The sequence below is a fragment of the Erpetoichthys calabaricus genome, chromosome 15 (genome assembly GCF_900747795.2).
Source record: "Erpetoichthys calabaricus chromosome 15, fErpCal1.3, whole genome shotgun sequence".
Taxonomy (NCBI): Eukaryota; Metazoa; Chordata; class Cladistia; order Polypteriformes; family Polypteridae; genus Erpetoichthys; species Erpetoichthys calabaricus.
In genome coordinates, this window is record NC_041408.2 from 87,007,288 (window position 1) to 87,035,129 (window position 27,842).

Here is a 27,842-nt window from a genome sequence, read left to right on the forward strand (position 1 = left end):
CCTAAATTTCCCCTAGTGTGTGCTTTGTGTGTGTGTGTGTGTGCATGCCCTGCGGTGGGCTGGCGCCCTGCCTAGAATTTGTTTCCTGCCTTGCGCCCTGTGTTGGCTTGGATTGGCTCCAGCAGACCCCGTGACCCTGTACTTAGGATATAGCGGGTTGGATAATGGATGGATGGATTATTCTCTTTAGATCTACTGTGAAGTTATCGGTGTCATGCTCCTGTAATAGAATCAGTAGATTCAGAAATTGTTTTGAATGACTGACTGACTGAATGAATGAATGAATGAATGAATGACAAAGTGCAGGCCCAAACCATATTCTCTAGCATGATATGGAAGAATGAGATATTGTTGGAACAGACTTTGGCTTTCCGTGAACCTGTAACTTTAACAGTCATGGTTAGAAAAGAGATTGATGGAAATGGATGGATGGATGAACAATAAAAGGTAACGTTTTTGATAATAAAGGGATGCAATTTTATTGCCGATTCTAAATTGGCCCTAGTGTGTGCTTGGTGTGTGGGTGTGTTTGTGTGTGTCCTGCGGTGGGTTGGCACCCTGCCCGGGATTGTTTCCTGCCTTGTGCCCTGTGTTGGCTGGGATTGGCTCCAGCAGACCCCCGTGACCCTGTGTTCGGATTCAGTGGGTTGGAAAATGGATGGATGGATGGATGGGATGCAATTTTGGAGTAGGATCTTTTTCTGTGGATCTATTGTAAATTGAGCAATTTCATGATCTTGTAATAGAATCAATAGATTCAGAAACTGTTTTGATGGACAATGAATAAATGAATGAATGAAAAATCTACAGGAAAAGACAACATTACCCTCTATTATAATAAAAAAATATTCTCAGAAGACACTTTGAAGTCCCGCGAGACTACTTGCACGTCACGCCCTACTTACAAACAATTTCTCTGAGACGCTTTAATGTCCCACAAGACAAAGAAGTGAGACAAAAGGACGGCTGCTGTACAGACTTTTAAATGATCGACGCGCAGCGGGACATGCAGAACACGCAGCATGGCACGAGCAGCGGCTTACTTTAAGGACATAACTCATTCATCCATCCATCCATTATCCAACCCGCTGTATCCTAACTACAGGGTCACGGGGGTCTGCTGGAGCCAATCCCAGCCAACACAGGGCGCAAGGCAGGAGACAAACCCCGGGCAGGGCACCAGCCCACCATAGATAACTCATTCACTACAGCTTTATTACTCGCAAATATCAAGAAATAAAGAAATTGTATATCCGGTTAACCAAACCCGGGGGTTAGCAAGTGAAACGAGCAGGGTGCGGAGCCCCCTAGTCTTTATAATAAAGGAATGTCATTTTATTTTTGTGGATTTTGTTTTCTCTCTATATTTTTGTTATGGACTAAGCAGTTTCCAAATGAATAAATGAATGGCTGCTGTTTGAATGGCTGTAGTAAAGTAATGGAGACATCAGTCATTTAGGCTTTAAATTTCCACGACCCTTTCATTAAGTAGGTGTAATAAGTGTATATGTTTAATATGTCACTGTGCTCTGTGCCAATATATTTTATAAATCTGCCTTTTTCTACTCACAGGTACAGTCGACACAGAGCCAGATTTAGCGCAGGGGTTCACCATATAAGAACTGCTAGGCAAGCATTAGAAGACAAGACAAGTTAGGTACAACTGAGAAATGGGCACTCAGACTCAGGACTTGTATACTGTTTTTTGTGTGTCAAAGCCAGCATGAAACTGTATGCCCGGAAAATATTCCCAGTGCATCACTTTTCCCACATTTTGTTATGTTACAGCCTTATTCCAAAATGGATTAAATTAATTTATTTTACTCAGAATTCTGCACACAACACCCCATAATGACAACGTGAAAAAAGTTTACTTGAGGTTTTTGCAAATTTATTAAAAATAAAAAAATTGAGAAAGCACATGTACATAAGTATTCACAGCCTTTGCCATGAAGCTCAAAATTGAGCTCAGGTGCCTCCTGTTTCCCCTGATCATCCTTGAGATGTTTCTGCAGCTCCATTGGAGTCCACCTGTGGTAAATTCAGTTGACTGGACATGATTTGGAAAGGCACACACCTGTCTATAGAAGGTCCCACAGTTGACAGTTCATGTCAGAGCACAAACCAAGCATGAAGTCAAAGGAATTGTCTGTAGACCTCCGAGACAGGATTGTCTCGAGGCACAAATCTGGGGAAGGTTACAGAAAAAGTTCTGCTGCTTTGAAGGTCCCAATGAGCACAGTGGCCTCCATCATCCGTAAGTGGAAGAAGTTCGAAACCACCAGGAATCTTCCTAGTATTGGCCGGCCATCTAAACTGAGCGATCGGGGGAGAAGGGCCTTAGTCAGGGAGGTGACCAAGAACCTGATGGTCACTCTGTCAGAGCTCCAGAGGTCCTCTGTGGAGAGAGGAGAAACTTCCAGAAGGACAACCATCTCTGCAGCAATCCACCAATCAGGCCTGTATGGTAGAGTGGCCAGACGGAAGCCACTCCTTAGTAAAAGGCACATGGCAGCCCGCCTGGAGTTTGCCAAAAGGCACCTGAAGGATTCTCAGACCATGAGAAAGAAAATTCTCTGGTCTGATGAGACAAAGATTGAACTCTTTGGTGTGAATGCCAGGTGTCACGTTTTGGAGGAAACCAGGCACCACTCATCACCAGGCCAATACCATCCCTACAGTGAAGCATGGTGGTGGCAGCATCATGCTGTGGGGATGTTTTTCAGCGACAGGGACTGGGAGACTAGTCAGGATAAAGGGAAAGATGACTGCAGCAATGTACAGAGACATCCTGGATGAAAACCTGCTCCAGAGCGCTCTTGACCTCAGACTGGGGCGACGGTTCATCTTTCAGCAGGACAACGACCCTAAGCACATAGCCAAGATATCAAAGGAGTGGCTTCAGGACAACTCTGTGAATGTCCTTGAGTGGCCCAGCCAGAGCCCAGACTTGAATCTGACTGAACATCTCTGGAGAGATCTTAAAATGGCTGTGCACCGACGCTTCCCATCCAACCTGATGGAGCTTGAGAGGTGCTGCAAAGAGGAATGGGCGAAACTGGCCAAGGATAGGTGTGCCAAGCTTGTGGCATCATATTCAACAAGACTTGAGGCTGGAATTGCTGCCAAAGGGGCATCAACAAAGTATTGAGCAAAGGCTGTGAATACTTATGGACATGGGATTTCTCAGTTTTTTTATTTTTAATAAATTTGCAAAAACCTCAAGTAAACTTTTTTCATGTTGTCATTATGAGATGTTGTGTGTAGAATTCTGAGGAAAAAAATGAATTTAATCCATTTTGGAATAAGGCTGTAACATAACAAAATGTGGAAAAAGTGATGCGCTGTGAATACTTTCCGGATGCACTGTACCTAAGTAAGGGCCTGCACATGAAGAAAGAGAATAAAGCCTTGGCACATCGCCCGGCACGCCTTTGAAGCAGATGGACGGATGAGAGATAACGTCATCCGATCCTGAAAATCCTTCAAATGCATGGAGAAAATGGCAGACTGTACACATCAGGCCCCCACACCCGAATTGGGTTCTTGCCATTGGCTCCCTTCGTCTGTTATGCCACGTAAGGTGTCATTAAAGAAAGTTAATTTATTTCTCCTATGTGATTTCCTACAGCCGTATCACTAAGGGAGGAGTATCGCCTTTTTATATTATATCTATTGTGGGATACAGCCCTGACACAGACAGGCAGACACCGATGGTTTATACCCAAACACATGTTTATTGTACACTAGCAAAATACCCACGCTTCGCAGTGTCAAAGTACTGCTTTAAAATTTTTATTAAGAAGAAAAGTAAAACTTTTTAAACTTAAGGAAAATATACTAATAATTATTTGTTAAGAATCTCTTTGTATACCACGTCGTCAGTTCGCACCTCCGGTTGTAATATGACCAAGCTGTGCGCTGAGCTTACTCTTGAGCATGCAACGTATAGTTGGCCACGTGAAAAGCAATCTTGCCTCAAATCAATGCCAACCTTTTGTAGGGTCTGTCCCTGAGACTTATTAATTGTCATTGCGAAGCAGAGCCTTACTGGAAACTGGAGGCGTTTAAATTGAAATGGGTTTCATCGATAATTTCGCATCCGGCTTTTGAGAGTTTAAACATTCATAAACATGAAAGTGTCCACTACTCAAATCGTCACCTGTGAATCTAAGATGTTTAAGAGGCATTGACGGTTGTCCAAAGGTGTAAAATATTTGGCCATTTTGGTGCACTTGAAAGCGACAACCGAACAATTCAGCGGCAACCATCAACTCACATGTAGAACCATAAGTGAAGGGCTTAAGCATTTCACTCATCTAGTGCTCCTGTGTAGTATAATTATCTCCTGTACCGTCATCAGTCTACACCTTGAACCTGTGCCAGTCATTCAATACATAAGACACAATGTTCTTCCGGATATCAAGAGTGAGCCTGATATGGCCGTGTAATATGTAACACAGAGAATGGAAAAGGCAGGCGCCATCTCCGGGCATGGAAACCACTCAGTAAGTGACAGTTCTTTGATCAATGGTGATCACCTCGATAGACATGTTAATGGGGGTACGGTTGGAATGATAAAGGAAATGGATACCTGAACAATGTAAACTAAGTCTAAAAATACCTGCATGATAACTATAATCATAATAAACGAACAATAAAACAGCGGAGAAGCCGTGGATTAAATAAAAAGGCTGCAGTTATCAGCAGGGAGACGTGAATACCGTGGCGAAGCAAGGAAGGGAATGAAGAGACTGGAGTGACGGATAGGCAGGCAGCCAACTATGTGGGAGGCGTGGAGATGGGGGACCCAACGCCGCCTCACACGGCGACCGAGCTGCAGGCTATGGACGTATATATGTACGTAAGTAGGATTCAGTTAGCGTTGGGAACCCGCGTACGAAATTTCTTGAAGATGGGCTCATAAGTAACAAAGACCGTTGGAAAGTTCAATATGGCGGCCGACAGTGGCGTCATACCACCAAAACAAGTACGTACATCGGTTCCGGTTAGCGCAGGAAAGCCGCCTACCAAATTTCGTGAAGATGGGGCCATAAATAGGAAAGTTTAACATGGCGGACGTTGTTGACCGTTATGACCGTTATGCGTAGAATTTTGAAATGAAACCTGCTTAACTTTTGTAAGTAAGCTGTAAGGAATGAGCCTTCTACCGACACGGGAAGTTGGAGAATTAGTGATGAGTTAGTCAGTGAGGACTTTGCCTTTTATTATTATTATTTATTATCCTCTCCTCCGAGCTACGTCCACTTCCACACGACTCCAGCTGACGAATGGAGGGAAGTGGCCCCTTTTATGTTCACCCAGATGTGCTCCAGGTGCCTCCTGATGAACTTCCGCCGGCACTTCTTGGTGTGGCGGAAGTTTCGGCTGAGCACCCGGAAGCACTCCTGGTGTCCCTGGTAATCCTTCCACCAGCACCTCCAGGTGTGGCGGTATTGCTGACAGCCAGGGCTCTTCAGGCATCTGGGCGCCCCCCTGGCGGTGACTACGGGCCCCTATAGGGTTGAGCTTCCATGCTGTGTTCCCATGGTCCCCATACCAAACAGGGTGGCTGCCCTCTCGTGAACTGGAGGAGGCGTAGTCCCTCTCCCGGTCCTTCCAGGCACCCCGGCTGGGTACTGCCCCCAGCCGCTCGCCACACTATATAGTTTCGGGTAATGTAACACACCGCAATTACAAAAGAACTCATTCCAACAAGGGAGCTAGCGCCCCCTGCTGGATAGAGATGGTCCTTTAAATCTGTGCTCTGTGGCACACGGCGTCCATTTCTTTCAAAAAAGATCTGGAAATAGTGACTCATCTGAGTACAATAACAACAGCAACAACAACATTTATTTATATAGCACATTTTCATACAAAAAGTAGCTCAAAGTGCTTTACATAATGAAGAAAATAAAAATAAAAGACAAAATAAGAAATTAAAATAAGGCAACATTAGTTAACATAGAAAAGGAGTAAGGTCCGATGGCCAGGGTGGACAGAAAAAACAAAAAACAACTCCAGAAAGCTGGAGAAAAAAATAAAATCTGTAGGGGTTCCAGGCCACGAGACCACCCAGTCCCCTCTGGGCATTCTACCTAACATAAATGAAATAGTCCTCTTTGTAGTTAGGGTTCTCACGGAAGGACTTGATGCTGATGGTCATACAGACTTCTGGCTTTTAATCCATCCATCATTTTTGGAACATCATGGTACTTAGAGTAGATGCGCCACTACCAAAAGGACACCGGAAAAGGAAACAGAAGAGAGAATAGGGGTTAGTACAGATTTTAGTGCCACCATGAATGGTTATTATAATGAATTGGATATACAGAGTATCAGGATTAAATTACAGTGAAGTTATGAGAAGGCCGTGTTACAGTAATGTGTTTTCAGCAGTTTTTTTTAAAGTGCTCCACTGTATAAGCCTGGCAAATTCCTACTGGCAGGCTATTCCAGATTTTAGGTGCATAACAGCAGAAGGCCCCCCGCCTCACCACTTCTTTTAAGTTTTGCTCTTGGAATTCTAAGGAGACACTCAGTTGAGGATCTGAGATTACGATTTGGAATATAAGACATCAGACATTCCGATATATAAGCCGGGGCGAGATTATTTAAGGCTTTATAAACCATAAGCAAAATTTTAAAGTCAATCCTGAATGACACATGTAACCAGTGTAGTGACATCAAAACTGGAGAGATGTGCTCGGATTTTCTTTTCTTGGTAAGGATTCTAGCAGCTGCATTCTGCACTCGTTGCAAACAATTTATGTCTTTTTTGGGTAGTCCTAAGAGGAGTGCGTTACAGTAATCTAGTCGACTGAAAACAAACGCGTGAACTAATTTCTCAGCATCTTTCAATGATATAAGAGGTCTAACTTTTGCTATGTTTCTTAAGTGAAAAAATGTTGTTCTAGTGATCTGATTAATATGCGATTTAAAATTTAGATTACAGTCAACAGTTACCCCTAAGCTTTTTACCTCCGTTTTGAGTTTTAATCCTAATGCTTCCAGTTTATTTCTAATAGCCTCATTGTATCCATTATTGCCAATTACCAAGATTTCAGTTTTCTCTTTATTTAACTTGAGAAAGTTACTATTCATCCATTCTGAAATACAAGTCAGACATTGTGTTAGTGAATCAAGAGATTCGGGGTCATCAGGCGCTATTGATAAATACAGCTGTGTGTCATCAGCATAGCTGTGGTAGCTCACGTGTCTACTGTGTGGTGGTCCATCCCAGATGCCTCTGAGGCCACTTCTGGACATGGTTAACATAAGGCTTCACTAAAGTTTGAAGTGGCATATTTGTGAATGTTACTCCGTACTGTAGTGCTTGACAAAGGTATCAGGCCTCGCCTGATATCTGCTATTGACGAGTGACGCCATCTGAGGGATCGGAGATCACAGCTGTTCAGCTTAGGCTGGAAATTCCTCCAGATTCTTTGAATCGTTTCATGACATTATGCACTGCTGGATACAGTAGGCAAGTTCAGATAATGAGGGTGTTGGAAAATGAATGAATGAATGAATGTGCAGTTACTTTCCATATTTCTGAAGTTGCGAAGAGATGGGACCCTCAGGATTCTGTAAACTTGTTTTTTTGTGGAATTTGCAGTTTCAGAAAACGGATGGATAAAGTTAGCCCAATAGTCCTTGTACAAGCAAGCAAAGCTTCACAAAGATAAGAACTGGTCTCGGCTCCCTGTGGCTGGGGTCACCGCTTTTCTCGTTGTGTCACCCCTTAAGACAGGACACCTTCCTCCAGTTCTTTGATTTCTCTGCCATTCGCCTTGAAAGCCAAGGGTGAGGTGGCAACTTTGACTAGAAGTTAATGTTAAACAATTTCCAGTATTTACTTAACAGAGCCATTAAAGTGACACATCTGTAGCACAGCAGGGTTCCCAAAGCCCCAGCCAGCTTCTTCTACAAAGGTTTCTTTTCTGTTGACAATAAGTGTAGTTTATATCTTTCCGTTTCCACCATGTGAACATGATAAAGCACTGCGAGTGAGGAAAACCCAGAACGCCCGCTGTGCTCGCTTTAATAAATCTTGTTCTTTACCTTAATGCCTCTACAGCTTCAGGTTTATTTTTAAACACGCTTCTGAGCTTGAAATGTCTTGGCTGGTATTAAAGTGCCATTTTCTTTTCTTCTTTCCAGAGTAAATCAATCCATCACTTAATTCATCTAGGATGGCTCATTTCATTGCGTCCACTAGAGTTACTCATATGGCAGTACAGGAAGTCAGTAAAAGTTAGTAATCCAGGATGTTTTTTTTCCCCCTTGTAGCCATGTGCAAACGGAGGACGCTGCTTTCTAGATGAAAAGGCCAGACGTTCTTGTATCTGTAGCCCTGGATGGACTGGCGACAACTGCACGGACAACATAAACGAATGTGAAGGGAACTGGTGTCAAAATGGAGGGACTTGTGAGGACGGCGTTAATGAGTACAGGTAATTGGGATCTTTGTTATCGCAGCATGTGCATGGATTTGCTGTGAAGCTCTCTTACAGGACTTTAGGCCTCCCTGGAGCAATCTGGTGGTCCTAATTCTTGCCAGCTTAACAATCCTTTATGGAAGAGGATGGGTAGCAGAGAGACATCCACATTACTAATTAATGTTAACTCGAGGGATAAGTTTGGTATTTTTCAGGTCAGAATTATTTCTTCACAAACACTGTATACATGCATTTGCCACGCGAAATTGTGTTCTAAAGTTATGCATTTTCTATCAGTCTTAAGCAATATCCTGCCTGCACTGGCAGTTTACAGTGGCACCAATAAAATAAAAGCCTAAAAGTGGTAAAGTTTCGATATAAGAAAGCATTCTTTCCATGTTTCCAATGCATGTTTGTGAGAACAAAACAGATTTGGAAATGATTGTGTTATTGTATATTCCTAGTCCTTTTTTTCACAAAGGTACAGTACTCCAGATGTGGTCTGCTAGTGCATTATATACTGTAGTTTGGGAATAACACTCCTTGACTTAAATTCAACAGCTTTTATGGATAAGTATGCGTACACACACAAGGAATTAGACTCTAGTTTTTTTTTTTGCTTTTAACTCTCCACGTTTTGTTACATGACAAACACACTCAATCGATAAGTACACACCTGAGAAAAATACAAAAAAGCAGGAGTGCAAACTCATGCATTTTAAAAACTGCTGAACGAATGATGAAATAAGCACGAGCAATATGTGAGGATTTTGCAGGATACTGGGGGGCAGTCTCCGCATGAGCAGCTGAATTGACCTTCTTCATATCGATTTAGCTAGTGGTGTTTGTCTTTAAGGGCGGCACGGTGGCGCAGTGGTAGCGCTGCTGCCTCACAGTTACGAGACCAGGGTTCGCTTCCCGGGTCCTCCCTGTGTGGAGTTTGCATGTTCTCCCCGTGTCTGCGTGGGTTTCCTCCGGGCGCTCCGGTTTCCTCCCACAGTCCAAAGACATGCAGGTTAGGTGGATTGGCGATTCTAAATTGGCCCTAGTGTGTGCTTGGTGTGTGGGTGTGTTTGTGTGTGTCCTGCGGTGGGTTGGCACCCTGCCCGGGATTGGTTCCTGTCTTGTGCCCTGTGTTGGCTGGGATTGGCTCCAGCAGACCCCCATGACCCTGTGTTCGGATTCAGCGGGTTAGAAAATGGATGGATGGATGTTTGTCTTTAAAAGCTGTTGATCGTTTATATAGTGCTTTTTATATCTATTATTTTGTACTTTTCATATTTATCTACCTGTTATCCACAACTTTTTATGTATATTTTTCAGTAACATTTACTATTTATTGATCTGTTATACAGTGTTTTTCATAATTGTCTATTATATAGTGTATTTCACATCTATCTATCTATCTACAGTTAGGTCCATAAATATTTGGACAGAGACAACTTTTTTCTAATTTTGGTTCTGTACATTACCACAATTAATTTTAAATGAAACAACTCCGATGCAGTTGAAGTGCAGACTTTCAGCTTTAATTCAGTGGGGTGAACAAAACGATTGCATAAAAATGTGAGGCAACTAAAGCATTTTTTGAACACAATCCCTTCATTTCAGGGGCTCAAAAGTAATTGGACAATTGACTCTTTGGCTATTTCATGGGCAGGTGTGGTCAAGTCCGTCGTTACGTCCTTATCAATTAAGCAGATAAAAGGCCTGGAGTTGATTTGAGGTGTGGTGCTTGCATGTGGAAGATTTTGCTGTGAACAGACAACATGCGGTCAAAGGAGCTCTCCATGCAGGTGAAAGAAGCCATCCTTAAGCTGCGAAAACAGAAAAAACCCATCCGAGAAATTGCTCCAATATTACGAGTGGCAAAATCTACAGTTTGGTCCATCCTGAGAAAGAAAGCAAGCACTGGTGAACTCAGCAACGCAAAAAGACCTGGACGTCCACGGAAGACAACAGTGGTGGATGATCGCAGAATCATTTCCATGGTCAAGAGAAACCCCTTCACAACAGCCAACCAAGTGAACAACACTCTCCAGGGGGTAGGCGGGCGTATCGATATCCAAGTCTACCATAAAGAGAAGACTGCATGAAAGTAAATACAGAGGGTGCACTGCAAGGTGCAAGCCACTCATAAGCCTCAAGAATAGAAAGGCTAGATTGGACTTTGCTAAAGAACATCTAAAAAAGCCAGCACAGTTCTGGACAAACATTCTTTGGACAGATGAAACCAAGATCAACCTCTAATAGAATGATGGCAACAAAAAAGTATGGAGAAGGTGTGGAACAGCTCATTATCCAAAGCATAGCACATCATCTGTAAAACACGGTGGAGGCAGTGTGATGGCTTGGGCGTGCATGGCTGCCAGTGGCACTGAGACACTCGTGTTTATTGATGATGTGACACAGGACAGAAGCAGCCAAATTAATTCTGAGGTGTTCAGAGACATACTGTCTTCTCAAATCCAGCTAAATACAGTCAAATTGATTGGGCGGCGTTTCATGATACAGATGGACAATGACCCAAAACATACAGCCAAAGCAACCCAGGAGTTTATTAAAGCAAAGAAGTGGAAAATTCTTGAATGGCCAAGTCAGTCACCTGATCTTAACCCAATTGATCAGGCATTTCACTTGTTGAAGACTAAACTTCAGACAGAAAGGCCCACAAACAAACAGCAACTGAAAGCCGCTGCACTAAAGGCCTGGCAGAGCATTAAAAAGGAGGAAACCCAACATCTGGTGATGTCCAGGAGTTCAAGACTTCAAGCTGTCATTGCCAGCAAAACGTATTCAATCAAGTATTAGAAATGAACATTTTATTTCCAGTTATTTCATTTGTCCAATTACTTTTGAGCCCCTGAAATGAAGGGATTGTGTTAAAAAAATGCTTTAGTTGCCTCACATTTTTATGCAATCGTTTTGTTCACCCCACTGAATTAAAGCTGAAAGTCTGCACTTCAACTGCATCTGAGTTGTTTCATTTAAAATTCATTGTGGTAATGTCCAGAACCAAAATTAGAAAAAGTGGTCTGTGTCCATATATTTATGGACCTAACTCTATATCTATCTATCTATCGCTGCCTTTTATATCTAACTACGTATGCTGCATGAAGACCACCAAAATAATATGTCCAGCTCTCTCTCAGTCTTGTATACAGTAGTATGCCTCTATCAATCTCTCAGTCTGTCCAGCTATCTTTAGTTATTTATCAATCCATCCATCCATTATCTAACCCGCTATATCCTAACTACAGGGTCACAGGGGTCTGCTGGAGCCAATCCCAGCCAACACAGGGCGCAAGGCAGGAAACAAACCCCGGGCACAGTGCCAGCCCACTGCAGGGCACACACACTAGGGACAATTTAGGATCGCCAATGCACCTAACCTGCATGTCTTTGGACTGTGGGAGGAAACCCACGCAGACACGGGGAGAACATGCAAACTCCATGCAGGGAGGACCCGGGAAGCGAACCCAGGGCTCCTAACTGTGAGGCAGCAGCGCTACCCACTGTGCCAATGTGCCGCCCTTATTTATTTATGCATGTTATTATTAAATAGTTAATACTCTCCTGTTATGATAAGGCAATGTTTAGATTTTGAATTTTTCAGTAATTTCCAGCTCACCTTAGAAAACCATGTTGAAACTGAAAACAGTTTCTCTATCATCAGGTTAAACTAATTATTGCAGCCTTGAGCATCTCTGTAAATGTTTTTAATCATTTTGTTGCCTCTCTTACATAGGTGCTCATGTCTCAGGGGCTTTACGGGACAGTTCTGTGAAACTGACATTGACTACTGCATAGGACACGAGTGCTCAAAGCACAGCATCTGTGTAGACCAGCCGTCCAACTACACCTGCCACTGCATGCTCGGATATGGAGGAACGTTCTGTGAAACTGACATTAACGAATGTGGCAGCTCTCCCTGCAAGAACGGGGCCACGTGCAAAGACTTGGTGGGCAACTTCTCCTGTCAGTGTTCTTCAGGATTTAAAGGTAAGAGCAGATTTATTTGAGTGACATTAACAGGAGACTTTTTATTTCTAAATATGTTTTATTTGCTGTGCTCTTAGGATATGTTTGCCATTTTCTTTAAACAAGGACTTTTCTTTACTTTGCAATACCAACTTTCTTTCTATTTTTCTGTGAACTGTTTTGATTTAAACTTTTACTAAAGCTTTTAAAAACAAAGATATTTGGTCTTTGGAATTATTTCAACATGTCACACTATGGCAAGAATCCCATGAAGAAAAAAACTGAAGCTGCTGAACTTCGGTAATTTTGGGACTCCCAGAGGGGCTTAAAGTGGAGAAGGACAAACAAACTGGAATTGTCTTTACTTCACTATTGGCACACAGACTTGTCTTGCTCAGCTGGAAGAATCCTAGCCCACCTCTTTTAAGTCACTGGATAACTGATGTGATATATTATTTGAAACTGGAAAAAAAAATCAAATTCTCTCTTAGAGGATCTGTCCAGAATTTTTTAAAACCTGGCAGGATCTGATCAATAAGCATTTATATAGGGGAGAAAAAGATTCTCTGCCCTGTTTTCTATTTCACTCTGGTTGTTGGCCTTCCTCTCTTTCTCTAGGGGGGATTGAACAGAATTTATTCTTGTTAGATTTGATGTGTTTGTATAGAATGGTTTACTTTTAATATAATCAATTAAAACAATTTAAAAAACACCTTATAAGTGCAGAATCATCTGAGAATTTCTATAAATGACTTGATGTGCTGTTGTGATTACAACATGTATTCTCCATATTTCAGAGCAGGCTAAAGAAAAAAATTCTTTTTCAGGTCGAACCTGCGCAGAAAACATTGATGACTGTTGGACAGGGCCGTGTTTGAATGGAGGAACTTGTATAGATCTGGACCATGATTTCAGATGCATTTGCCCCACTGGTAAGAAAACTAACAGTACAGTACAATACAATTTATTATTGTATAGCGCTCTTCACTGAGGGCAGGTGCAGAGCGCTATGAAGAAATTCTCAGCTAAAATACAAGTATAGATTATACCAAGTACAGAATCAGTACATAAAAAGTACAGAATTATTTAAACACGCAGAAAACATTTCAGAAAAGTTTGTGTGCTTCTGTCAGTGTGTTTATGTGTTTATGTCCCCTTGCACTTCTTCCTTTCTGCTGCTGCCCCTTGGGAACAGAATTGGAGCAGGAATTTCAATAAAGTCACCTGATTACTGCTAATCACTTACTATGAATTGAAACTGAGACAAGTTGTCAGTTCTCATTTCATAGGTAGATGCTGTAGATGTAAAATGCACTATGCATTAGATAGATAGATAGATAGATAGATAGATAGATAGATAGATAGATAGATAGATAGATAGATAGATAGATAGATAGATAGATAGATAGATAGATAGATAGATAGATAGATAGATAGATAGATAGATGTGAAAGGCACTATATGATAGATAGATGGATAGATGTGAAGGCACTATTAGATAGATAGATGGATAGATAGGAAAGGTGATGTATAATAAATAGATGGATTGATATGAAAGGCACTATATAATAGATGGATAGATGTGAAAGGCACTATATGATAAATAGATGGATAGATATGAAAGGCACTATGTGATAGATAGATAGATAGATGTGAAAGGCACTATATGATAAATAGATGGATAGATGTTTAAGGCACTATATGATAGATAGATAGATAGATAGATAGATAGATAGATAGATAGATAGATAGATAGATAGATAGATAGATAGATATGAAAGGCACTATATGATAGATGGATAGATGTGAAAGGCACTATATGATGGATAGATTGAAAGGCACTATATGATAGATAGATGGATAGATATGAAGCCACTATTAGATAGATAGATGGATAGATTGGAAAAGTGATGTATAATAGATAGATGGATAGATAGGAAAGGTGATGTATGATAAATAGATGGATAGATGTGAAAGGCACTATATAATAGATGGATAGATGTGAAAGGCACTATATGATAAATAGATGAATAGATATGAAAGGAACTATATGATAAATAGATGGATATGAAAGGCACTATATGATAGACAGATGGATAGATTGAAAGGCACTATATGATAGACAGATGGATAGATTGAAAGGCACTATATGATAGATGGATAGATAGGAAAGGTGATGTATAATAAATAGATGGATTGATATGAAAGGCACTATATGATGGATAGATAGATGTGAAAGGCACTATATAAAAGATAGATAGATGTGAAAGGCACTATTTAATAGATTGATTGGTTGATCTGATTACTTTTGTCATTTTTGTCAGCCTTTTCTTCACATTGTCCTGCATTGGCGCTTGGCCTCACTACCACTTTGATTCAGGTTGCCTACCAGGTCAGTGTTGTGACAAAATCTCCAAGTCGCTATGTACTGTATCATTAACATCAGCAGTGACGGGTCCATTGTTAAATCTTTATTGTTCATCTGTCCAGCCATCCATTTCCTAAATTCACTTTTATCCTGATGTGGTGGTTTGTGGGGAAGCTGGAGCCTACAGAGGCAAGTATTCACTCTAAATCATGAATGTTGGTCATCTATGAGTCCTCTTTCCACTAAGAGGTCTAAGAACATTATAACGATGAGTGTAGAGAGATATGCTTATTTGTATGTTCACACTGTCTTGTATTTTGTCTGTCTGATGTTTTTTAAGCTCTGTTACATTTGTAAATTGGCCAGGATTTTGGGCAGATCTCCGCATTTAAAAAGCCTTGCAGATGTGTGGAGGCTGTAAACTGCACATTGACCAGGAGCAGGTTTTGAGCAATGAGCTCTGGAGCTCATCTGACTATACACTGCACCACCATGTTGTTCTGTACGGTTTACAGCTGAGCCAATACAGAACATGATGAAACATACAAATGCCTGATCAGCTTCTGTAATGAAGTGTGGCAGATGCTCTAGTGGAGTATAAACAGAGTAACAAACTTCTCATATGACCTGAAAGTGTTAACAGAAGACGGACAACCTAGATATTTTCGCTCAGACTCCATTATTTTTCACCTGCATTGCTTGTCCTGTGCCCTCTTGTCATCCGCGTGTTTTTTTATCCTTCACCGGGGCAGTGCGTGCCACCACTCTATGCCAACAAAAACCTGTCAGGACACATTACAAGGAATCGTGCAGTTCAATTATAAAAGAGACGCGGGAGGCAGCTCATTTGGGAGCAAGCTGCTCTTACTTATTAATTTACAAATAATAATGTAACGGTGACAGGAATATCAAGAGAACGTGAAAACAGAAGATGACGCTTTTGTACAAAGCCTTCAAGATGTTTGTTTGGGGACAGCAGGACATTCCAGGTCACCGCTGATGGCTCTCATATACAAATGAATATACTGTACGGTGTCGGCCCTCCAGTGCAAATAACAGTGAAAATGCCATCCCCCATAAATATAAATTTAAACTTTATTTTTTTTCTTATATTCACCTGTCGACTTTGATTCATTTCATTCAAATCAGTGCTACACTTGTAATCAGCTTTAAGGCGATTGTTTGGTAAATATTCATGAAGCAATCTCTATAAAATTAATTTTCTCTGCCGTTATTTAACATGACGGTGAGAATCTGATGAATCTGCTACTACCTCTTATGCAATTTCACATTGACGTTTGCTACATGTAATTCGGGAGGCTCAGAATTTCTTCTTTCTGTAAGTTAGACAGCGTTTATGGATGGATGTTTTAAAAATGGAGGACCTGTGAGGACTGCAGTGCGCCTGTCGGTTTTCATTCCAACCCACTTTCTTAATTACTAATCAACCAGCTGCGTTACCTTCACCCGAAAAATTTCCACATCAGTGGACCTCAGCTATGGTTTATTTATTTATTAAACCTCTTCATACCAAAAGGCGCATAAGGCGTTGATGATTTGCCTCCATCTTATCCAGTCTTGAGCTACGTGTGCTGCTTCACCCCCATGTTAAGTCCATCTCCTTCATCTCATTTATCACAGTTTCTCACCAGCTTGTTTTAGGCTAGCGTTGTTTGTGCTTCCCGAGGTGGTGTCCACCTCAGAGCTGTTCTGCTCCATTCTGAAGAAGTGGCCAAGCCATCTTGACCTCCAACACCACACTCTGGCTCTTAGTTTTCTCGTAAAGATCTTCATTAGGGATCTTCTCGGGCCAGAAGATACAACCGATCCTCCTGAGACATCCACTGGGGAAGGCGTTGATCTTATTCATGTCCCTCTTCGCAAGACGCCAACATTCAGAGCCGTACAAAAGAAGAGGTTTGACTTTGCTGTTATAGAGTCTAACCTCCGTTATAGTGCCATCAGTATGTATCAGAAGTACAGTGGAACCTCGGGTCATGACCGTAATTCATTCCAAAACTCTGGTCGCAACCCGATTTGGTCGTGACCTGAAGTAATTTCCCCCATAGGATTGTATGTAAATATAATTAATCCGTTTCAGACCGTACGAAATGTATGTAAATATTTTTTTAAAGATTTTTAAGCACAAAAATAGTTAATTATACGATAGAATGCACAGTGTAATAGTAAACTAAATGCTTACTTACTTCTTCTGTAATGTTTACTTCTGCTTGGGCTCTCTCTCTCTCTCTCTCGCTCACTTGCGTTCTTGTGCTCACTCTCTCTCTCTCTCTCGCTCACTCACTCGCTCTCTCTCTCTCTCTCTCTCGCTCACTTGCGTTCTTGTGCTCACTCTCTCTCTCTCTCTCGCTCACTCACTCGCTCTCTCTCTCTCTCTCGCTCGCTCATGTTCTTGCTCGCTCGCTCGCTCGCTCACTTGCGTTCTTGCGCTCGCTCTCTCTCTCTCTCTCTCTCTCTCTCTCTCGCTCTCACGCTCTCTCTCTCTCTCTCGCTCGCTCTCACTCTCTCTCTCTCTCGTTCACTTGCATTCTTGTGCTTGCTCTCTCTCTTGCTTGCTCATGCTCTTGCTCGCTCTCTCTCTTGCTCGCTCTCTCTCTCTCTCTCTCGCTCGCTCTCACGCTCTCTCCCTCTCTCGCTCACTTGCGTTCTTGCGCTCGCTCTCTCTCTCTCTCTCTCTCTCTCGCTTGCTCTCTCTCGCTCGCTCGCTCTCGCTTGCTCTCTTGCTCGCTCGCTCTCATGCTCTCTCTCTCTCTCTCTCTCTCGCTCACTTGCGTTCTTGTGCTCGCTCTCTCTCTCTCGCTCGCTCGCTGCACAGGGAATGCACAGGGAGAGACTGAACACATGCAGGAATCAGCAGCGCGTACAAACTGGAAGGGAAACTGGCTTGTTCGTCACCCGAGTGTGTGGTCGTGAACAGATGCAAAAGTTTGGTGAACTTTTTGGTCGTAACTCGATTTGTACGTGGTCCGAGATGTTCATGACCCAAGGTTCCACTGTACTATGTAACTAACTCAGTAGATTTCTGCATGCAATATTTGTTTTATACATCAAATACTAGCCGTCCCCCGTGGCTCCGCCCCCATAGTAGTGAAACAGGACAGCGAGGAGGGCCCGGCCTAGCTCCCCAGCCCTGACGTCACGCTTCCCCCTCCCCTCAGTCCATAGACTCTCTCTCGGATTAGCACGAATATATCGCTCCTGCAAGCAAACTATGAATCTTAGCACGATAAGAGAAGTCGCAAAATCAACTGGAATGTTCAAGCAAATTCTAGAAAAAACCCAATCTAAATCCGTTAAGTAGTTCTCTCGTTCACTAGCTTAGTGGATGTAAGGTTCGCTCCGAGGCTGGCGCATGAGTGACGAGGGCCCCTCCCCTCGGCCCGCTGCGTCTCTCTCATATTCGCACAAATAAATCGTTACCACAAGCGAACTATGATATTTAGCACAATGAGAGAAGTCGCAAAATCAACCGGAATGTTCAAGCAAATTCTAGAAAAAACCCAATCTAAATCCGTTAAGTAGTTCTCTCGTTCGCTAGGTCAGTGCATATAAGGTTCGCTCCGAGGCTGGCGCATGAGTGAGGAGGGCTCCTCCCCTCGGCCGGCTGCGTCTGTCTCATATTACACAAATAAATCGATAGTATACGCGAACTATGATACAGTATTTAGCGCAATGAGAGAAGTCGCAAAATAAATCGGAATGTTCAAGCAAATTCTAGAAAAAACCCAATCTAAATCCGTTAAGTAGTTCTCTCGTTCGCTAGGTCAGTGTATATAAGGTTCGCTCCGAGGCTGGCACATGAGTGAGGAGGGCTGCTCCCCTCGGCCGGATGCATCTCTCTCATATTTGCACAAATAACTCGATAGTATACGCGAACTATGATACAGTATTTAGCGCAATGAGAGAAGTCGCAAAATCAACCGGAATGTTCAAGCAAATTCTAGAAAAAACCCAATCTAAATCCGTTAAGTAGTTCTCTCGTTCGCTAGGTCAGTGGATATAAGGTTCGCTCCGAGGCTGGCGCATGAGTGAGGAGGGCTCCTCCCCTCGGCCGGCTGCGTCTGTCTCATATTACACAAATAAATCGATAGTATACGCGAACTATGATACAGTATTTAGCGCAATGAGAGAAGTCGCAAAATAAATCGGAATGTTCAAGCAAATTCTAGAAAAAACCCAATCTAAATCTGTTAAGTAGTTCTCTCGTTCGCTAGGTCAGTGTATATAAGGTTCGCTCCGAGGCTGGCACATGAGTGAGGAGGGCTGCTCCCCTCGGCCGGATGCATCTCTCTCATATTTGCACAAATAACTCGATAGTATACGCGAACTATGATACAGTATTTAGCGCAATGAGAGAAGTCGCAAAATCAACCGGAATGTTCAAGCAAATTCTAGAAAAAACCCAATCTAAATCCGTTAAGTAGTTCTCTCGTTCGCTAGGTCAGTGGATATAAGGTTCGCTCCGAGGCTGGCGCATGAGTGAGGAGGGCTCCTCCCCTCGGCCGGCTGCGTCTGTCTCATATTACACAAATAAATCGATAGCGTACGCGAACTATGATATTTAGCGCAATGAGAGAAGTCACAAAATAAATCGGAATGTTCAAGCAAATTCTAGAAAAAACCCAATCTAAATCTGTTAAGTAGTTCTCTCGTTCGCTAGGTCAGTGTATATAAGGTTCGCTCCGAGGCTGGCACATGAGTGAGGAGGGCTGCTCCCCTCGGCCGGATGCATCTCTCTCATATTTGCACAAATAACTCGATAGTATACGCGAACTATGATACAGTATTTAGCGCAATGAGAGAAGTCGCAAAATCAACTGGAATGTTCAAGCAAATTCTAGAAAAAACCCAGTCTAAATCCGTTAAGTAGTTCTCTCGTTCGCTAGGTCAGTGGATATAAGGTTCGCTCCGAGGCTGGCGCATGAGTGAGGAGGGCTCCTCCCCTCGGCCGGCTGCGTCTGTCTCATATTACACAAATAAATCGATAGCGTACGCGAACTATGATATTTAGCGCAATGAGAGAAGTCGCAAAATCAACCGGAATGTTCAAGCAAATTCTAGAAAAAACCCGATCTAAATTCGTTAAGTAGTTCTCTCATAAAAAGCGGACAAACATACAGACAGACAGGCGTTTGATTTTATATATACAGTAAAACCTTGGATTGTGAGTAACTTAGTCTGCGAGCGTTTTGCAAGACGAGCTAAAATTTTAAATAAATTTTAACATGATAAACGAGCGAGGTTTTGCAATACGAGTAGTTCGTATACGCTTTGCCTGCCGAGCGTCACGTGATCATAACTGAGCTGATGGTTCTTCTCTCTCTCTCTCTCAATGCGAGATTGTGGGTAATTGTCTCCTATTCTCTGTCTCAGTCGGCGTGCTTCACTCATATAGTCAAGTGTATACTGTTCACTATAGCATTGTGACCACGTGTGTGTGTGTGTTGTAACGTGTGAGTCTCTGTCTTGCACTCCAAAACACGAGGCTGAGTCTCAGTACTTTAGTAAAACCAGCTTTTATTCGGCTTGAAACAGGAACAGCACGGTTATTTATTGTAGTGGGATCTGCCGCTCTCCTATACACAGACACAGCAGTCAGGCAGGGTTGGGGCCAGGTTAGTGGCTAAGTAATACTGTGCCCTGCACATTTATAATGTTCCTTGCATCACCCATCGATGGCAGGCGCTTATAGCGTGACTGTCATCTTTTCAGATTCGTTTTTTGCAGGGAACTGCTACAGCGCTGGGAGCTTGTGGTGGCTTTGGGATGCTCTTCCGCATGTCGTCCCGTTGGGGGGAATCCCAAAAGAGCATTTTTTTTATTTTGTGTCCAAGTGTAGTGACTTTTCGGGCGAAAGCAACTGTCATTGGATTGGTTTCTTGTTTAAGTCGCAAAAAAAGAAAAAGACTCCAGTGAGCCAACAGATATCAGGGATTCCGTTAGTTAGAATGAAAGTTGTCCTACGCATCACCTCCTCCTCCTCTCCTCTGTCTCGTCTCCCTCACACCAGCCATAATCCTTTTCAAAGGTTAAGTGCAGGTTAATTTGTTTTATGTGTTTTTACTTTATATTTTGTATTAATCATTTTTATAGGAATATTTTTGGGTTGTAGAACGAATCATCTGAGTTCCCATTATTTCTTATGGGGTAATTTGCTTTAATATACGAGTGCTGTGGATTACAAGCACGTTTCCAGAACGAATTATGCTCACAAACCAAGGCACTACTGTGTGTGTGTGTATATGTATATATTGCAAGTCCACTTAGTACTGAACAAGGTCACGGGGGTCTGCTGGAGCCTCCTCCAGCTATCACAATGTGGAAAGCAGGGAACAAACCCTGGACAGGTCCACCAGTCCATTGCAAGATGAACACACACACACAACCACCTCTTCTTCTTTCGGCAGTTAGGGGTTGCTACAGTGGATCATCTTCTTCCATATCGTTCTGTCCTCTGCATCTTGCTCTGTTACCCCCATCACCTGCATGTCCTCTCTCACCACATCCATAAACCTGCTCTTAGGCCTTCCTCTTTTCCTCTTGCCTGGCAGCTCTATCCTTAGCATTCTTCTCCCAATATACCCAGTATCTCTCCTCTGCACATGTCCAAACCAACGCAATCTCACCTCTCTGACTTTGTCTCCCAACCGTCCAACTTGAGCTGACCCTCTAATGGCCTTATTTCTAATCCTGTCCATCCTCGTCACACCCAATGCAAATCTTAGCATCTTTAACTCTGTCACCTCCAGCTCTGTCTCCTGCTTACTGGTCAGTGCCACCATCTCCGGCCCATATGACATAGCTGGTCTCACTACCATCCTGTAGACCTTCCCTTTCACTCTTGCTGATATCCGTCTGTCCCAAATCACTCCTGACACTCTTCTCCACCCACTCCACCCTGCCTACACTCTCTTCTTCACCTCTCTTCCACAATCCCCATTACTCTGTACTGTTGATCCCAAGTATTTAAACTCATCCATCTTCACCAACTCTACTCCCTGCATCCTCACCATTCCACTGACCTCCCTCTCATTCACACACATGTATTATGTCTCGGTGGTCCTACTGACCTTCATTCCTCTCCCCTCTAGAGCAGATCTCCACCTCTCCAAGGTCTCCTCAACCTGCTCCCTACTCTCGCCACAGATCACAATGTCATCACAGTCCATGGGGACTCCTGTCTAATCTCGTCTGTCAACCTGTCCATCACCATTACAAATAAGAAAGGGCTCAGAGCTGATCCCTGATGTAATCCCACCTCTGTCACTCCTACCGCAGACCTCATCACTGTCACAATTCCCTCGTACATATCCTGTACAACTCTTACATATTTCTCTGCCACTCCCAACTTCCTCATACAATAGCACAACTCCTCTCTATTCACCCTGTCATATTCTTTCTCCAGGTCCACAAACACACAATGCAACTCCTTCTGGCCTTCTCTGTACTTCTCCATCAACATCCTTAGAGCAAACATCTCATCTGTGGTGCTCTTTCCTGGCATGAAACCATCCTGCTGCTTGCTAATCATCACCTCACTTCTTAACTGAGCTTCCACTACTCTTTCCCATAAGTTCATGCTGTGGCTCATCAATTTATCCCCCTGTAGTTACTACAGTCCTGCACATCCCCCTTATTCTTAAATATCGGCACCAGTACCCTTCTTCTCCTCTCCTCAGGCATCCTCTCACTTTCCAAGATTCCATTAAACAATCTGGTTAAAAACTCCCAGTGGCGGACCATGCATTTCACACCTAGGCCTTCAGTAGTGCTCTGTCTGAATCAACCCACCCCTCAAAAACTAATTTATGGTTATAAAAACCATCTTAATATGCAGAAATACAGTATAAAGAGCCGTTGCATCGCAGATAGATAACTCCTGTAGCCACAATAAATGCCTTTATTGAATAGACAAACCAGGGGTGAACAATTTCCTTTCTACTGCAGCTACAGTCCGCGACACAAATAAAAAACATCAATAATAACTCATAAACTTGCAATATTATTTAGGAAAATCGCAACATTTTACTCACCAAAAATTCAGATTATTTGTAAACAAAATCCATCCTCATCTCTTTCCACAAAAACAGTTCAATTACTCTGTCGTACAGATTATCCGTGCACTTCAGTTCCATCACGAAGTCCCTTTCTATTGCCATCGAAGCTAATGCTGAAAGTCGAACCTGCCCTGTCGTATTTCTGGCATAAGTTTTAATTCGCTTTAGGGCTGAAAAAGTCTGCTCGACAGAAGCAGTGGACACGGGAATGCTCACCGCCAAACATACCAGTGTGTACAGCTGCCCCATGATGCTCTCATTCAGATTTTTCTGATGAAGGAAGTCAAGGAGATCAGTGGGAGATTTTCCTACAAAATCATCCATGGCATACATTCCAGTCGGTTCTGTTTTTAGCCGAGACAGATCAAAAAGTGCTTTGTGCGCTCGGAGCGCCTGCAGTGCGTTCAGTGGCCTCGTAGAGTTCCTCATATCAGCTTCTATCTGTTCTATCAACAGTGTCACAGAACTCCTTTACCCTAGCCAGACAAAACTGCACATCCAGTTTTTTGTCCTGTAGTATTGAAAAGAGCACGTCTGAATACTCAAAAATGCCATTGAATGTGTGAAGCAAAAAACAAAACTCAAAATCATCCAGACGTGCTTTAAATCCATCAGCACAGCGCACTGTGTCCTCATCACACTCATCATGATGCTCCAGAATGTGATGAAACAGTTCCTTTAGAGCATCTCTCTTCTCTATCCAGTCAATGGGTCTGAATACGGTGACGTTGCCGTACGCCTACTAGAGGGCCCTAGTGAAACCAACTCAAAATCTGATTGGTTGAAGCAACAGTTTAATCGACTTTTATTTTGTGTTAGAGGGCCTGCAGAATGGATTGTGAAGGCCTCCCGGGCAGACTTCTTTGACTTTGACCTTGCCTGGCAACAAATGATGGCTGAAATGTGATTGGTTAAAGGCTTTAATACGAAAATACATGTCTGGAAGCAGCACAACCATCGGAAAAGCTATGAAAGGAAGCGGACAGACTATTTGGAATTATTTAATAAGTATTCATGGACAAAATATAATGAACATCAGTTTGTGATTCAGATATTTTTTTAGGCCAGCAGAGAAGGCCTTGCAGGCCCTGACGGTCCGCCACTGAAAACTCCACTGCCATCTCTCCCTAACACCTCCATGCTTCCACAGGTATGTCACACACAACCACCTACTAGGGCCAATTTAGGATCGCCAATACACCTACCCTGCAGGTCTATGAACTGTGGGAGGAAATCAGAACACCCAGAAGAAACCCAGCATGCAAACTCCACGCAGGGAGGACCCGGGACATGAAACCTGGTTTCCTTACTCTGAGGCAATTCAATTAAAGGACACTTTTAAAATTTGGAATGTATCCCTTGAGTCAAAAAATTTATTGGAAGAGCATCAGCAGACCCCAGGGTCCTAGATGAACTGAGAAGAGAGGACCCGGAAAATGAACCCTGGTCTCCTTACTGCGAGGCAGAAGCACTACCACTGCACCACCGTGCCATCCATACATCATATATGTTGTTGTTTTATTAGCATGGTTTGTTCAAATAAATGTAAATGGAATATTAGTCAAATGTAGATTTAATGAACAAGTGAAAGCTGCCTTCACTGCATATATCGATCAAAAGGCTGATTTCATTGTGTGTCCAGGTTTTATTTATAACAAAAGCGATTGGTGTAAACATTTATCAATGGCTTGCAGACGTTGCCTGTGCCTCGGCTGACAAGTGGGATATAGATCAGAGTTCCAAGACAGGCCTTTATATCAGTGATTGACTCAATTAGCATACCGCGCAGCAGGTAGGCTGCCAGAGAGAGAAATCATTACGACAATCAATCAGTGGTATAAAGGGTGTCTTTACCTGATATAATATAAAACAACTAGAAATGGATTTGCCGTTTCAAATTGCTTGCTTTATAGTCTCCTTCTGTATTGCAATTTATTGCTAGTTTAGAGACGTGCAGAACACTGAGACACAATATTGTGGCTATAAGAGTGATAAACCGATGAACATTTATTTATTTGATCTTGTTTTTTTTTTTTTTTTTTTAAAATATGGAGCAACTTTATTACAAGTATATCATGCGCACTTCAAAGGTACACAGAGACTGCCTCATGCATCAAAGTGTCATTTCTGATCCTTGCTTGAATTTGGTCAGATGGGGGGAAAAAAAAGAAAGAAATTTTGTACTGTTGTAGATGAGGATCTTTGTGGCGTTGATGTTTTGTGGTGGTATTTTGTGGGACGGTATGGAAAATGCAAATACAGTAATCCCTCACTTATCGCGGGAGAGGCCGACCGCGATAACTGAATTTCCGCGAAGTAGGGACACCATATTTATTTAATTATTTAACGTGTATTTGGACGTTTTTAAACCCTCCCTGTATTGTTTACAACCCACCCTTTACTCTATTAATAACAGGGACAACTGCTAAGCAATATGAAATCGGTAGATAAGTTTACACTTACTGTATAGCGAAGTACACGTAGCTATATATGACGCGATGATGGTGATGAATATGCTGCGCAGTAAAAATGATGATGATGAAGGTGATGATGACTTTTACTGCGCAGCCGATGACTGTATTTTACGTCTCTTCAGATGGAAAAGCCATTTCCTGGGGCACCTCCTCCTCAGTTTCCAAAGGTGTATCCGTAGTAGTAGTAGTAACTGGCTCTTTTTTGCGAGGCTGCAAAAACATTGTGATCGGCAATTGCTGCCGCTGCTTCTTTTTCAGGTCGAAGAGCAGCTTGTAGGCGGTCATCTAGGCATCAGTCAAAGCACCAATCACAGGCCTGATTACAAAGCGGGAAGCTGTGATTTGTCGTCTCCCTCCCATGTAACAAATCACAGACCGTGTTACAACGCACTTAGTCACTGAACTTGTTTTGTTGTTCTTAGACTAGGAAATACTACTACTATATTTAAAAACCCGCGAAGTCATGAATCCGCGAAAAGTGAACCGCGAAATAGCGAGGGATTACTGTAAAAAAAAAAAAAAAAAGGAAAATGCAGTGATTCTTAAATTTGCTTTGACTTCGATTTCATCGCAGATGGTATGAACTTGAGATATTTCATGTTCTGTCTGGACAGCTTCATTTCATTTGTTAATTGCATCCATTCGTGCATTTCAGGCCTGCAACAGATTCCAAAAAAAGTTGGGACGGGGGCCAATTAGAGCCAGTAATGAAGGACCAAATAATTCAAATGGGTGATGTGAACAGGTGGTGATGGTAATCGTGATTTGTATCCACGAACGGCTGAGTCTTTGAGGAGCAAAAAATGGGCAGAGGATCTCCAGTTTGACAACAAATGGCGTGAGAAAATAATTGAAATGTTTCAAAACAATCTTCCGCAAAGAAAGATTGGAAGGGTTTTTGGCGTATTTCTCTTTCTGCAGTGCATAAAGTGATGAAACGATTCAAAGAATCTGGAGGAATTTCCAGCCGAATCTGAAAAGCCGTGATCTCTGATCCCTCAGATGGTGTCGCTCATCAATAGCTGATATCACCACATGGGTGAGGCCTGATGCCTTTGTCAAGCACTACACTACGGAGTAACATTCACAAATATGCCACTTCAAACTTTAGTGAAGCCTTATGTTAATCATGTCCAGAAGTGGCCTCAGAGGCATCTGGGATGGACCACCGCATAGTAGACACATGTATTGTACTTAGATGAGTCACTATTTCCAGATGTTTTTTGAAAGAAATGGACGCCGTGTGCCCCAGAGCATTCCAGCTAGCTCCTTGGTTGGAATAAGTTCTTTTGTAACTGCAGCAAGTTACATAACCCGAAACTATATAGATATAATAGAAAAAGGTGACTGCGGTGGGTTGGCACCCTGCCTGGGGTTGGTTCCTGACTTGTGCCCTGTGTTGGCTGGGATTGGCTCGAGCAGACCCCCGTGACCCTGTGTTTCGGATTCAGCAGGTTGGAAAATGGATGGATGGATAAAATGGCGATACCCCCCTCTTAGTGACACAGCGGTTAGAAATCACATAGAAGAAATAACTTAGCTTTGTTTAATGACAATTTGCGTGTCATGACAGACGAAGGAAGCCATGACAAGATTGTCACCGAAGTGGGAGCACGGTGTATATACTCTGCCATTTTTCATTGCCGAGCTGGAAGGATTTTCAGGATCGGATGACGTTATTTCCTATCCGTCTGTTGGCTTCAAAGGTGTGCCGGGCAATGTTCCAAGGCTTTATACCAGGAGTGTCCAACTCTGGTCCTGGTGGGCTGCAGTGGCTGAAGGTTTTCATTCTAACCATCTTTTTAATTAATGAACAGTTCTTTTTTGCTGATTAACTTGTTTTGACTTTGTTTTAATTGACATGACTCAGACCCCTTAGTCATTTCTTTTTCCTTAATGAGCAGCCAAACAATAATGGGACACCAAACAAGCTGCCACATGACCAGCTCACCTGAAAATAAAGAAAGGTGAAGGTCTCGGTCATGTTGGTCTGCTCAGGTCACCAAAACATCTTGACAGTGCTCTTAGAAAAAACAGAAAATCAACAGTCTGCTGTGGCGGAATGAGAGCAGCAACAAGTCACGATATTGAATAACGGCTTTAATTAACAGCAAGAACTGGCTTCCCATTAAGGAACTGGTTGGAGTGAAATTAGCTGGAATTTGACGTTCCAATTTAGCTGGTCGTCTGTCGGCTCCTTTCTGTTTGGCTGCCATTTAATGAAGAAACAAATCAAATTAGTGGACTGAATCCTTAAAAACAGGGCTATGAAAATGAAGGGAAAGGGAGTTAATTAGCAGTGAAAACTGCTCACTGATTAGGAAAAGGGTTAGAATGAAAACCTGCAGCCACTATGGCCCACCAGGACTGGAGTTGGGCACCCCTGCTTTATACCCTTTCTCCATGTGCGGGCCCCCACTTCGTTGAATCATGCCATTCCAAACAAGGAAAAGAAGATCCAAAGTCATGCTGACTCTGACACACAGAAATAGTGCACGTT